The following is a 14,716-nucleotide window of genomic DNA, read 5'->3' as shown; positions in this document are numbered from 1 at the left end:
GTTGATAATACTTTCTGTATTAGGCTAGTTTTATTTGAGTTTTTGTGAAATGGATGTTTTATTTTTTTGAAATTAAGTGAATACATTTCTACCCATGATATAGAAATTATATTACATTAAGATGACATATTGATGAAGATGAGTTGTACAATTCAAGTGAAACAGAAGACTTTGCTTATGACAACAACGTTCACAGTGATGGTTTAGGAGAACCTAGTGTTGAAGGTGAACAAGAGTTAGATCTGGTTCTTCAAAATAACAAAGTAAAATATATGGTGAAATCAAGTATAAATTTGAAATATTTAACTAATAAGATTAAGACTACTCGTAGAATGATAGCAAATGTATTTCATGAAAGACCAGGTTTGAAGGATACTGGTACAGTAAGAAGTATTTATGAGTCTTAGAAATTTCTTTTCAGAAAATGCATTGTCACTCTTTGTGAAACATTCGAATGAAGAGGCAGTTTTACGAAATTTAAACAAGACCAGTGAAATGAAAATAATTGAATTTTTAGAAATACTTATAGTAGCTGGTGCAAATAATGATAATAATTTAGACTATCATTACTTGTGGTCAAATGAATTTTGAACAGCATAATATATTGCTCCTATTAGTCATTGTAGATTTCATAGTTTGCTCACAATCATACAATTAGATGATAAACAAATTAAAATGACAGTGACAAATTTGCTCCAACAAGGGAACTCTTTGAACTTATCAATAATAAGCTGTCCAAACATTATACACTATCAATCAGTAAATACGGCTATCAATGAAATCTTGTCCCTGTTCAAAGGTCGATGTCTGTTTAAAGTATTTTTAAAAGAAATACCTGGAAAGAACAATATTTTAATAAAATAGACTATTAACAGATTATGAACAGTTTTATACTGAACATGGATATCTCTTGTGGAAAGCGGCTGACTATACCTACAGATTCAATATCAGTAGTAAAACGTCTGGTTACTTGTATCACAAAGTCAAGGAGGAAAGCAACTAATGATTGGTTTTATACATCTATTCTTTTAAGTTAACAGCTTTACAAAGAACATGATCTAGCAATGGTAGGAACCATGTAGTCAAACGGGAAGTTCAATCCAAAGGAATTAAAAGAAACCGGAAACGAACCACTGCAGTTAAATATGTCTGCATTCACAGATCTAGAATCTAATAGGCTCCTGTAATCTCACTATCGTACATAACCAACAAAAAGCCTAAAAACAGCCTAATCTTCTTGTCTACTAAAATAATGATAATAATCTGCAAAGGAAAAATGATGTCTGATATTTTACAATCTACAAAAGGCGCTATGGATTCAATCGATCAAATGGCAATGGAGTACATTACAAAAAGGAGTACTAGAAGGTGGCCACTTTATGTTTTTTATACTCTAATTAATATTATATGCATAAATGTTTTTTCAATATACATTCAAAACTATCCAGAATGGAATAAAAGTAACAAAAATATAAGAAGAATCTTTTTACAGAAACTTGGATTACAGCTTATAAAACCTAAAGTGATAAAGTAATCATAATTTTAAAGTACAAAAACTAATAATCACAGCAGTAGAAAACATTTTAAGTTATAAGATAACAACAAACTCTTCAAGAAAGCAAATAACTGAGCCATGGAAAGATCAATGCTATACCTGCTGTAGTGAAGCTTCTTCAAACAAAGAAAAACAAACGAGTAAAATAACTATTATTTGTGCAAAGTGCAGTATATACGAGGTGCGACAATAAAGTAATGAGGCTGATGTGAAAAAAAATGTTGCTTACAGTTTTAGACATGCTTGGTGTTGTCTCCTTCAAAGTAGTTCCCCTCTGATTGCACACACTTATTCCAGCGCTTCTGCCACTGATGGTAACATTTCTGGAACTCATCTTCTGTAATATCCTCCAAGACCCTCGTCACAGCTTTTTGAATATCTTGTGTTGTTTGAAAATGGTGTCCCTTGACCGCCATTTTGACTCTTGGAAATAGAAAAAATTTGCACGGAGCGATATCTGGTGAATAAGGTGGCTGTAGTAGTACTGAAATTTGTTTTGAGGTTAAAAATTGCTGTACTGACAGAGCAGTATGGGATGGCGCATTATCGTGATGCAGAATCCAATTATCAGCAATGTTGGCACGGACACGAAGAACTCGTTTACGAAGTCTTTCTAAAATTTCTTTGTAGAAATATTGGTTAACTGTTTGTCCAGGAGGCACCCACTCTTTATGAACAATTCCCTTGGAATCGAAGAAGCACACAAGCATGCATTTCACTTATGACTTTGAAATGCGAGCTTTATTTGGTCTGGGTGATCCCTTTGAGCACCGTTGTGAACTTTGGCATATTGTCTCTGGATCGTATTGAAAAAACCAACCTTCATCACTAGTGATAACACGACTCAACAAATCTGGATTGATTTCCGTTTGCTCTAACAGATCGGCTGTCACATTTTTCCATGTTTCTCGCTCTTGTTGTGTGAAGATTTTTGGGGACCATTTTTGCACAAATCTTTCTCATACCAAGATCTTCAGTTAATATTAGACGAACCGTTTCTCGATTGATGTTGAGTTCTTCTGCAATCATTTTCACGGATAATCTTCGATCAGATCGTACGATTTCACGCACCCTGGTCAAGTCGACATCTGTCCATGAGGTTGATGATCGTCCACTGTGGTCTTCATCTTCAACATTCGATCTGCCTTCGCGTTGTTGTCGCGTTTTCACCTAATTTAACGCAAAAGGAAATGGCATACCGTTGCGCAATATTTTGCGGTTTCATTTCTGTGACGGGAGACACAAACACGTGTTCACTTATTACAGCACAACTCACGACTGAGCAGTTGCATCAATGTGCCGCTTGGACTAGAAGTAGCTTATAGACCAAGGGCAAAGATGGTGTGCCTATGCAAGCTGCAGGGTTGCCACATCTTGCAAAGAAAAATCAGTTTCATTACTTTATTGTCGCACCTCGTATATGTACATAAAAACATTCTGAAAAATCAAACACTTGTTTTGAATGTAAAAATGAACCAGAAGAGTGTGAGTAGTTTAGAAAAAAATTTTGAAATCTACTGATGATAAAAGAACATTTATTTTTTTAAGAAAATTTAGTATTCATGTAATCTAGAAAATTGTTTTGTTTTACAAGAAAAAAGAAAAGTCATACTTTATAACAGATCTGTAAATAAAAAATGTAAATGAAATGAATACAATTGATTTATACATATTTTTATTAATTCTGTTATCTTTACAAAAGTAAGCACATATAAAACTACCCACACTCTACAAGAAGGTTATTTTCAGGATCTTTAATTAATCATTTCCTAGACCTCTTTAATTATAATTTATTGTATTCATCTATATTCTAATCCAGTCGGTCTTCACTTTATTTACCAAAATTTGTTAGATTATCTATTTTATATTTGCCATTTATAAAACTTCGAATAAAATAAATCTGAACACTACAATTGGCATAGAATGCCTTTATGAACGGCCTTTTTTTAATTGCATTATTGTAGGGCGGGAAAACTTTCTGCTGACGGGTACTTGTAAAATAATTGATTTTATTAATTCTTTTCTGGCGGTTTTGTAATTGGCTAGTAAATAAATTATAATATATCATCACATCATGTTAAAACAATAACCTGCATTCAACTTAAATATTTACATTTAACAGATCTGATAAAGGTTGTAACTTTTTTTAAAGTATTTTCTTTATATTTGTACACATTTGATGGCAGAAGGAAATTCTTTACCAAAAATTGAGTTGGAGAAACAGAAGTACATCAAAATATTTCAATAATGAAGGATAATTCGCAGAATTGTGCTAAACAGTAGAATACATATTATATCGCCTAGAATTAACAAAAAAGATTATGCCATTTACCAGTCTTCTTTTTCAATGTTACTTCTTAAAGCCATATTCTATATCTTTCATGAGCGATCACCCATATTTTATTACTTTAAATTTTAACAAGTAACTTTAAATGAACAATATATTTTCCATTTTATCAAAAAAAAAAGTCATAATATAACTTAATACTCACACTACAATATTTTGTAACCTTATAGAAAACAGCTGTACAATATCAGGAATACTAACATTACTAAATCATCTGATTTTGTATATAAAATACTGAATGTAAAAATATGTTTAAAAAAATTAGTTGGCTGACAAATTTTATGTAATATCAAAATAAAAATATTGACTTAAACCTTTTTGAACAGACCAAAATTAACATGAAACATGTTTAAATAGAATTAAGTTGATTTAAGTCTTTTATACCGACCTCACATTGTTAGAAAAATATGGTCAAAAAGAATTAAGATGTCTTATGACTTAAAAAGACACAAGTTGAATTAAGACCATATTACCAACCAAAAGTTTGAAAAATTGAATTAACTCGTTTGTGTCACTGCTTGTAAAACCAATCATAATAATAATTGACTTAAACCTTTTATACCATCTGAAAGAGAATTTTTTTATGCATGTTGTTACCATTGAAAAAAACAATTATTTATTTTTTTTACTTAAGTCCTTTATACCTCTCACCATAGAAATAATACTGATGTGCCAGTTCTTTTATCATTCTTGAAAGCAGCAAATAAAAGGTAAGTTTTAAGAGACTAACCGGAGAATAGAGATGTATAAAACACTTGCTGAAAAAAAGAGAGTAGAGTGTTAAACCAATTTTTATTTTTTTAAAGAAAGTCGACAATTGTAATAAATTAGAACGTAGGATCCAGGATATATGTGTAAAAGAATGGTGTAGAATTTCTGTTTTTTGTCTCATTAAAACTTTTTTTTTTATTAATAAATGAGAAATCCATCAACCAGTAACTAAGTAACTGATAAAAAAAATTATACTACAGTATTTGAGTAGACACCAACCTGAAATTCTAAAATTTTTAAGAATCAATCTACGATATTCCATGTATCTTTGATCTGCATATTTTTGAATAAGTCGGTAAATTTAATAGTTTTCTCACATTAATTTCTCACAATTTAATTTTATCACAGGTAATGCAATGTATGTATTAAAATATTATTCAATTTTGTATTTATGTTTTATAGTTAACAGCTTGAAAACATTAGAATATAGTACAGGTAAGCAAGAAATACTCACTGCTATAAATTAAAATTGTTATAAAATAAATTTTTAAGTATATTTTAATTACCATTAGTAATTATTTTGGTGGATAAAAATGTAGTAGCTGCCTTCTTAACACCTCAAAAAGTAATATGTTAGCACTCATCAAATTATAAATGTAATATTACAGTAAAGATAGTTTACAAACAATAAGAATGAAATAATTATTTTGTTGATTTAAAAAATGTTTACTACAAAAAGTATTTTTCTTTTCAGAGTACTGCATGAACACATGAACAAGCTTTCTAAAGTTATAACACCAAGTCACAAAGATTTACGAATTCCAAAGATGTATTATTATGAGTGCCCTTGGCCTTCAGCCCAAGCTGATATAGCAGCAATATCAGCATATAAAACACCACGTGATAAGTTATACTGTGTATTTCATTGTTGTACTACTATCATGAATTTATTGTCATTAGCATCTGATCGCAGTGTTCCTGCAGCTGATGATCTTATACCAGTTTTAGTGTGTTCTCATCAAGGTAACTGTACTCTTTATTTAATACATCATACATTTATATTAGATTTGTTTATATTTAATATTAACGAATAACTGCTTTATAGAGTAACTGAACAAAACTCACATTAAGAGAAATGTGTATGAAATTGTTTTAACAGTTTTAGATTTGTTCAATGTGTTGAGAATATTAATACTTCTTCATGCAATTAATTACTAATCTGAATGTAGCCAGATTTTAATCAGTTATCATAAATATATAAAGTATAACTAGATTCTGGAATGTTAAGGTTAGGCAAATTTTCTATAAACAATGAATATTTGTCAAATTAGACAGGGCTGATAACATTTCCATTATTCATAAAAAAGATAAGATTTTCTATATTCACAAAAGGCAGATTTTTTCTAGGTTATATAGGCTGTTACCAGATGGATTCAGAATTATGAAAACATTATACCCTTTTTTAACAATTTAACAAAGGAGTTGATTTACTCTACATACTTCAATATTCAAGGTTTTGGTTTTAATTACAAAAAAAAAGTATTAAAAAAAAAACAGAAAGGTTTTGGTGTCCCACCAAAATACATTAACTGATAAAACTATTATTAACCACAAAATCTGTATGAATGACAAAACTCCACTGCTGTTACCGGAGTCAATGATGACTGCCATTACTGTATGTGGATCCCACTAAAGTTGACTATTGGTATTTTTATTTTTTTAGTGGTTAAGTTGTTAATATTGGATTTAATTAGCACAGTGGTCAATATGTTGGTGAAAAAAACCAAAAAATAAAATATATATATATATTTTTATTCCATAACTATAATAATTATACATAGGGGTTCATAAAAAACATGTGTTGATTTATGCATGGAAATCAAATCATCTCTGGGTTGATTAAAATCAAGTTTAATTATCACATCTCTGTAAAGATATTTTCTTATCTGAAATATATGGAAGTATATTTGTAATACTGGTTATCTAGTTATAACGTTAGTTTTTGTTAATGCTGATTTTGCAACTATGAAATATCATTCGCTGAAAATTTATGAAAAAGTCAGTTGTATGATTAAATATGGAATTAGGATTATAAAAGTTAACTTTTATAATTTGTCAAACACTTCATCTTAAACATAATCTGTATTTATTATTAAAAGGGAAAAATTTAATTAAAAAAAATTACAGTAGGTAGGTCTAGTTGATAACCTGCAAAATAAAGAAATAAAGATAATCTTTTTAATTTTCGGTTGTTGATAAGTAGTGGTATGAGTGTTTATTCAGAACTATGTTTTCTTTCATATTGTAGCAATAATTATTCTTTTTTTTTTTTTTTGTTAGTAGCCAATAATGATTGGTAATATTTGTGAAGAACAGATTGATTCTATTTACAAGGTGAACTGGATAATAATTCCTTTTAACTATTTTGATGACAGTGCCAAAATTAACTTTGAATCTTCACTTTTGAGTTCTATCCTCAAATATTATAGTTTAGTTGGTGTCACGATTTATTTTCTGCTGTTGTTCTAATTAGACATGTTTACTGAATACAGTTCATGTTTACTTACAAACAGTTACTAAAATAATCTAAAAATTAATACTTATTTAGAACAGTTTTCTGATTTGAAGAAACTTTCATAATGTTTTACCCCAAGTTTAATTAATAAAACAAAAGTGTCTTAATTGTTTGTAGTTATTTTAGGTAACAAATTTTACTTTGTTTTAACAATTTATTGAAAGTTTCAAACTTCTGAGAATATAAAGAAAAAAAAACATCCGTCAACTTGTAGGAAATACTTTTCTTTTAACATAATATGAATATATCCTTCTGGTGCTGTATTTTAAGACTAATTTATGGTAATATGAACCATATTTTTCGGTTTGGGGAAAAATATCATTTTAAGGAGGTTAGTGATGCTTTTAAAAATTTATATACGTTTCCAACCTGCATTAATATATTTATTGCAGTTAAGATAAGATTCATATCATGTATATGTATACTTATATTCTTTTTTTTGTATGCCTTTCTTTTTTAATTCATATGAAATCTGAAGAGGGTTGGGTATGTTATAGAAAGAAAATTTGGAGCTTATGCAAAATAACTGTATTTGTAGCTTTGTATAATAACTCCTGACCCTTATAATACATTTCATGTAGCAAAATCCATGTTTCAGTGTTATATATTGATATTATATTTTGTAGTGCAGTAAAGGGTAACATCTTTACTATCAAACACTTTTAAAGCAAATGTATGCATTTCCTTTGTTGATTTTTAACCCAGTTTGGATATTAATAATACGTGCACTTATTCATCTTTTGCAAGAAAATTATTTTGAGTGAATATATACATGTATGCCCGTGTCTACCAATATTGATACGTAGTAGTACATAAAATTAAGTATAATCTTTATTTACTGTGCTTACAACAAATGTCTTTTTCTACAACAAAATTTTTACATTTTTCTTTTTATAATAATTGAAGACCTCACGCAAAGAAGTCTTACTTAAGTTACATTTGATTCTTTTCTAGAAAACAGTGATTTTTAGTAAAACAATCTAATTGATACTTCCCTGAATCCATAATATTCAAACGTGAATTTCATGGACATGGACAGTTTTTTCCACAAAATTACTACTAGTTTAACTTGTGAAACCATTCAAATTTAATAGATGTTATTTTAATATTTATAAATCTATTTATTTAATGATGTTATGTAATATTTATAGACTATTGTTATTTTTCCCTTTCAGATATAAAAAGCATAAGTTCTAAGTTTCAAAAAATTGAATTTTGAAAGAATTATTTTAAAAATCATTAATTTCTGTTTTGAAATGAAAGTATGTTTAATCTTAATAATTACACTAAAAATATATTTTATCTTTCATATCTAACATTGAACTCTGTATTAGTTAATAATATTTTTAACTTTTAACAAAGAACTACATAAAATTATCATATAGATCAATAAATAGATAAATATAATTGCATTATATGCAAAGTTGTAGGTGACCCTACAACTTACAGACAAAAATGCAGTGTGTACATTACTGATGTGGCCATGAACGACACAGGTTTGCCAACCATAAGGAGAGAAATTTCCCAGCGATCTTTACTTTAGATATCCCTCATATTTTTAAAATTGTAAAAATGTAAGAAAAACAATCAACAAGGTTACACACGCATAAATATTAACTGATTTTTTTTTTATAATTTATAATTTCACATAAATTAATTAAATTTTTACTTTTAAAATAGAACAACTTTCAAGTGGTTGAGAGAAAATATCAACTAAAAGAAATAGTATAATCCATTAAAAAAAAGTAAACAATAAATAGAAATGAATTACACTTTGACATATCAGAAATGGTTCTAAATGGAATATTACAAAGTTACCAAAAATGTCTAGTCCCTACCAAAGTCAATAGAAACTGTGATTTCAAGACAAAATTGCAGAATTGTAGGCCTGGAATGGACCACCAGCAGTAGTACCATCTCATCATGCAAATATATATATATATATATATATTTGCATTTAATAATATCCGTAGTTTTTTTAATGCATGCTTGCAATATATGTATTGTGGTATACTTAAGGTAACTTTATTGAAAAAGAGCAAGTAGTGAAGTATATATTTAGTAGTGCATTTATACTAACAGATATATGCACTCTTTTAAATTTAATAGTTGAGGTTTTAGTGATAAAAGTATTAATTTCTATTTAAAATTACGGTAATTTTTTTCTTTAAAAAATGCTACTTGCTCTACTTTGTATATTTATAACTGTAGTTATTTAAATGTATTATGAATTTTCTGTATAACAATTTAACTTTAAGAATAAATAATGTTATACACAAGTATAACATACTGATTAACTAAATTGTTTCTTTTATTGTTAAAAAAAAGTTTAAGTAAAAAACAATGGAAAAGCGAGTTCATAGTTCAGTAAAACTGCGGTTTAATTATTTATTTTAACAGTATTATGTGTCGCCCATTTATTCAGTTAGGGAGAATGGCAGCTGATAAAAGTTTTATAATGTATATTCAGTTATTTTAATTTTAATATTTTATGAACAATTATTTGAGCTTCATTTTTTTATCAATAATTTTTTTTTGACTGATTAATATATCATTATATGATTGAATTTTATTAAAACAGTGGTTATTGGTGAAAAAATTCATAACTTTTTTTTAACAAATTGTGATATTAAAAAGAAAAAATAAAAAATTAAAGAGAGAGTTAGTTCATTGTAGGTGGGCCCAGGGATGTTGTAATAATTAATGATAAAAATTCTGCAATTTTATAAATAAGATGTGTACATCTGTGCATATACACATCTACATATATATGTAGATATATATATATATATATATATATATATATATATATGTATATATATATATATATATGTGTGTGTATTTTATTAATTAGGGAAGCATGTTTTTCTTAATGTAAAACAATTTTATACTGTTATTCAGGACAATTTAAGTAAGTTGTATGCTCTTGATATTAATAATTTAATTATCTTTCTAATACATCTTAACAGTTCAGTTGTAGTAAGTCATATTATAAGGTAACTAACTTGTAAGTTTACATTCAGTTATTTATTTAACAATTAAATATATGAAGCTTATCTTAAATAAGGTTTAGTTTTTTATTGCAGGTATGTTTTTAAAATACTAAGTGCTTTATTATTTTTTCTTTGAAGTTTTTATTTACTTCAAAACAAATCTGCAAAAGTAATTTCTGCTTGTCAGAGATAATTATTTTTATAAAAATTATCCATAGAGTTATCAGTAAGAAATTAGGAGCATTCGTATGAAAATGCATTTCTGTCATCCAAAATATAAGTCTATCAGCTTCGTAAAATCTTAGGTTTGATAACTTAGGCATGTTTTTGTTAACTTATTTAAAATTTACTTTTTTTTATAAACTAGGTGTTAGTCATATAAATAGTATTCAGAGTAACAATGACTATCATTCATTCATTATATATAGTGCATTACTAGTCGTGCAAATGTATGAACAGAAATACATAATTTTTTTTCTTCATTTTTGTTCTTGTAAAACATAAACCTTTTTTATTTACATAACCTTCAAGATAATACTATATAACAGCCTGCTAAGAAAATATATAATTCTTTTGGTTTTGCTACTTATTTTTTTGTTGTTAAAAGAAGCACCACTGGTAATTGTAAATGACCAAATGTGAAAAATGTAGAAAATGAAATAGAATGGTCTGAATTAATTTTATAGCTGTATTTACTGAATGTTTCTTTATTGCCATGGGCTCAAGTTTTAAGGATAGTTTATGGATTAAGTTTTTATTAAATTTTTTTAATATAATTGTTCTACCAGATCAGGAATTTTTGTTACACAAAAGCAGCAAATGTCACTTCTATTTCAGTCAGGAGTTAAACAGTTACCATTATTTACTCTTAAATTCAGAATAATAATTGTGACAGTTGACAAAGAACATTGTATTAGCTGAATTTTCTTTTTCACCAATCTAAAGTTTTTGGTTTTTTAATTAATTTTTTTTGTGATAAGAGAATTTAATCAGGTTTGAAGGAAAAAGTATTAAAACTTTTCTTGTACTAAAGTTAGTGACGCATCACTCACCATTATTAGATTATAATGATCTTCATCTGTTTGTTTTAATATTAAATCTATGATGAAAAGTCATTGAGACTAATTGTTAAAAGTAAATAGATTTTGTTTTTTGTATAGTAAATGAAGGTTTAAAAGAATATATAGACAGTTAAATAATTGAGTTAAGAATGTGACAAATTATTTGTGGTTATATTTTTGTAGTTAAATTTTTTAATTACTATTTTACAGTCAATGGTGCATTTTAAAAAATTTATGTTGTATTTTTTAAGTTAAAATTGTACATTGTTGTAATCATTGTTTTATTGTGTTATCTTTGTTTAAAGATTTTTTTTGTATGTTGTTATTATTGTTTTTATTTTATTTTTCATTTATTGGTCATAAATGATTTTTAAATTAGTTTTTGGTTTATAATTAGTGTTGAATATATGTTTGTATATTTTAAATAATTAATGTATTTACTTTTAATTATTCTGTTTCATGAGGCTTTAGATCAAAATATTTTTTCTCCATTTTAACCATTTATATTGTTATTTTATTATATCAATAAATTTATTCAAACATGCAATCCTTTTCCAAATAGGATTTTATTTTTGGCAGTGTTAAGTTAAATGACAATTTTTTTTAGTTTAACAAACCCAATAAAAAAGATGCTAACTTGTGATTTTTTTATTTCCACAGGTGTGTTGTATTAGTTTTCTTTCATTTTTTCTAAATGGTTTATTAATGCAATAGGGGTATTTTATCCTTATTTTCACATCTTTTAATCTCAAGCAACATAGGGTTCTAAATGTAAAATCTAACAGAATATTATTTTCAAATTTGTTGAGAGCTATTATATAACTATTATCAAAACAATAATTAATATTAATTCTCTTTTGTAAAAGTTAAAAGTGTCTTACAGATGTATCGATTTGATTATTCTGAAGCTCAGTCTGGTCAAGAATAATTATGATAATAGAACAGTTTTGTTCGTCATATTTTGCTAATAATAATTTTGAAGGAATATGAATTACCATTTTGCTAGTATATAAAAAATTATATCTCATTTATGACCTTTAAATAATGCATTTATTAGTAAAGTTTTTGAAAGAATAATATTTATTTATACAATTAAGTAGTATATACTATTTTAAAGAGCATAATGTTTACATATGTTAATTAATTATTGTTTTTTTTTTGTAGAATTGATAATTTACAATATTCTATTTATTGTGTGTGTGTGTGCGTGTGCATGCGCACATGTGTATGTATGTACAGCAGATTGTCTGGCAATGCTGTTATATAGCAATAAATACTTCATTTTTAAAATATATTTATTCTCTTTATGAAATTATGAAACACTAACATGATATTTACAGTTGGCATTTGTTATTGTTATTTTTTTATGTAATATTTTAAGTGCTTCCAACATTTACAAATATAAAAATTATAATAGCATTCCATGCAATAGGTGTAAATAGAATCTTTATTATTATTTTTCATTTATTTGCAAATTGTCTTATCAATAATTGGTAAAGGGATATATTATTAAATTTTTGTTTTTAAAATAAAAGTAATGAAACATGTAAATTTAAGTATAAAACAAATGGATTTATAATGTACAGTAAATATTATGTAATATTAATATAAATATTTTATTTTTTTATGCGTGGATATTGACATTCAATATTGTGTACAGAAATTGTAATTTTATTATTGTGTATTCATATTACGTAATTAAAATGAAAATCTGTCTTTTCAGTAGGAGCAATTCTCATTTGATTAATGATCTTTGGAGATAAGATTGATATTTTTTTTTAAATTAATTTGTGTCACAAATTTATCTTTAATGAATAATGAAATGTAATAATAGACTAGTAGATTTTATCATAAACTTAGAAAGTTTTATTTCTCTGTATGCATGTGTAAATAAATCTGACATGAAGAAAATTTAAGTTCTGGGTTTTTGGTTAGAAGCATAATTATAACCCACTAATTACTGTTAAAAAAGAAAAATGTTATTAGCATTTGTCTGAATTTTAATAATGCATTATTTAATAATATTATTTCAATATACATATCTTGTGTAAATTTGTGTTAAAAAGCAAGATTTGCTCTAATTAATGAATAATCAGAATATTTATTTATTCTTACATTTAAATTGCTGAGAAAGTACTTCTAAATAATGATATTTCAAGAAATAAGTAAATAGATATGGATAGAAATTATTTGTTAAATTTATATATATCCTATCTAGTAAATATAAATACTGTCAATTTTTCCTGATAGTTCACTGTGCTTTTTTAAATATAATGAAATGTAAAATTAGGTAGTTTATAACATTATATTTTTGCTACATAGGACCTCCAGATGAAAGGCCGAGATGCTACCACTTGTGCTATGAAGGCTGGCATGTGTCATTTAACTAGAAGCAATGTTTCATAGAAACAAGAAGGATTATTATAGGCTGTTATGTAAGATTAGCATAGCCAATATAGCTGCATAACAATTCTGTAATATTTCTGAGCAAAAAAGATTGGTGTTTATTAACATATTTTAAAAAAAAGTGGAGGTAGGATTTCCTGCAATACAGATGTATGGATAATTATACACATTGTTGGCACTTCATAGACAGAATGACTATGCTGCTTGAAGTAAAGTCTAGTTAACTATCAGGACTTATATGTATCATATATTCATGAAAAATGTAGCAAATAATTTATTGCATTGTTACATAATATTGTCGTTTTGTTAAATACATAATATAGTAAATTAAATTACAGATCCTTCTTATTAAAAATAAACTCATTCAGTTTGTTTATTAATATTTAAAATTATTTAATGCGCCATACAAGTAATTGTGTATTATTTATTATGAAATAAACTGATAAAAAAATAATTATAATAATACAATTAGATGTATAGCTTTAAAAATTATATTTTTTAAATAAAATTAAAAAAGTTAATAGAAAAAGGGAAACAAATATTTTTTTGTGCCTTGTAATTAATGAAATAATAAAAAATTATCTCTTGTATGAAAGTATTTTTTAATTAACATTATAATTCTCAATTAAAACAAATTTTATTTTTAAAAAACTGATTGTGCTTAATGTATATTATAAAAACTCAAAAGATATTTAATATTTTATTAAAAAGTCATTTGATATTAATTCTTTGAAAATTATTAATGTTTATTCTATTATTTGCTATATTATTTTAATAAAAAAAAGAATTATTAAAGATTTAGATGGTAGTAATTGCTTGAAAATATGATATCTTGTATTGTAGGTACATTTAACTTGTTGAAATGTAAGATAAATTTGCAATCATCAATTCTCTCTCTTTCTCTATGTATATAGTCGAAGTAAGCTTTTTTTTGTTTACAGGTATGGCAGATTCATCATTAATAATGTGTAGATATATATAGTAGTAAATTTTATATGCAGTTTTATATAAAACTGTAATAGCTACAGCTTAATTGAATTTTGTATAATTTTCACATAAACCATCATA

Source organism: Lycorma delicatula, chromosome 3 (assembly GCF_047948215.1).
Source record: "Lycorma delicatula isolate Av1 chromosome 3, ASM4794821v1, whole genome shotgun sequence".
NCBI lineage: Eukaryota > Metazoa > Arthropoda > Insecta > Hemiptera > Fulgoridae > Lycorma > Lycorma delicatula.
Note: the sequence above shows the minus strand (reverse complement) of the source record.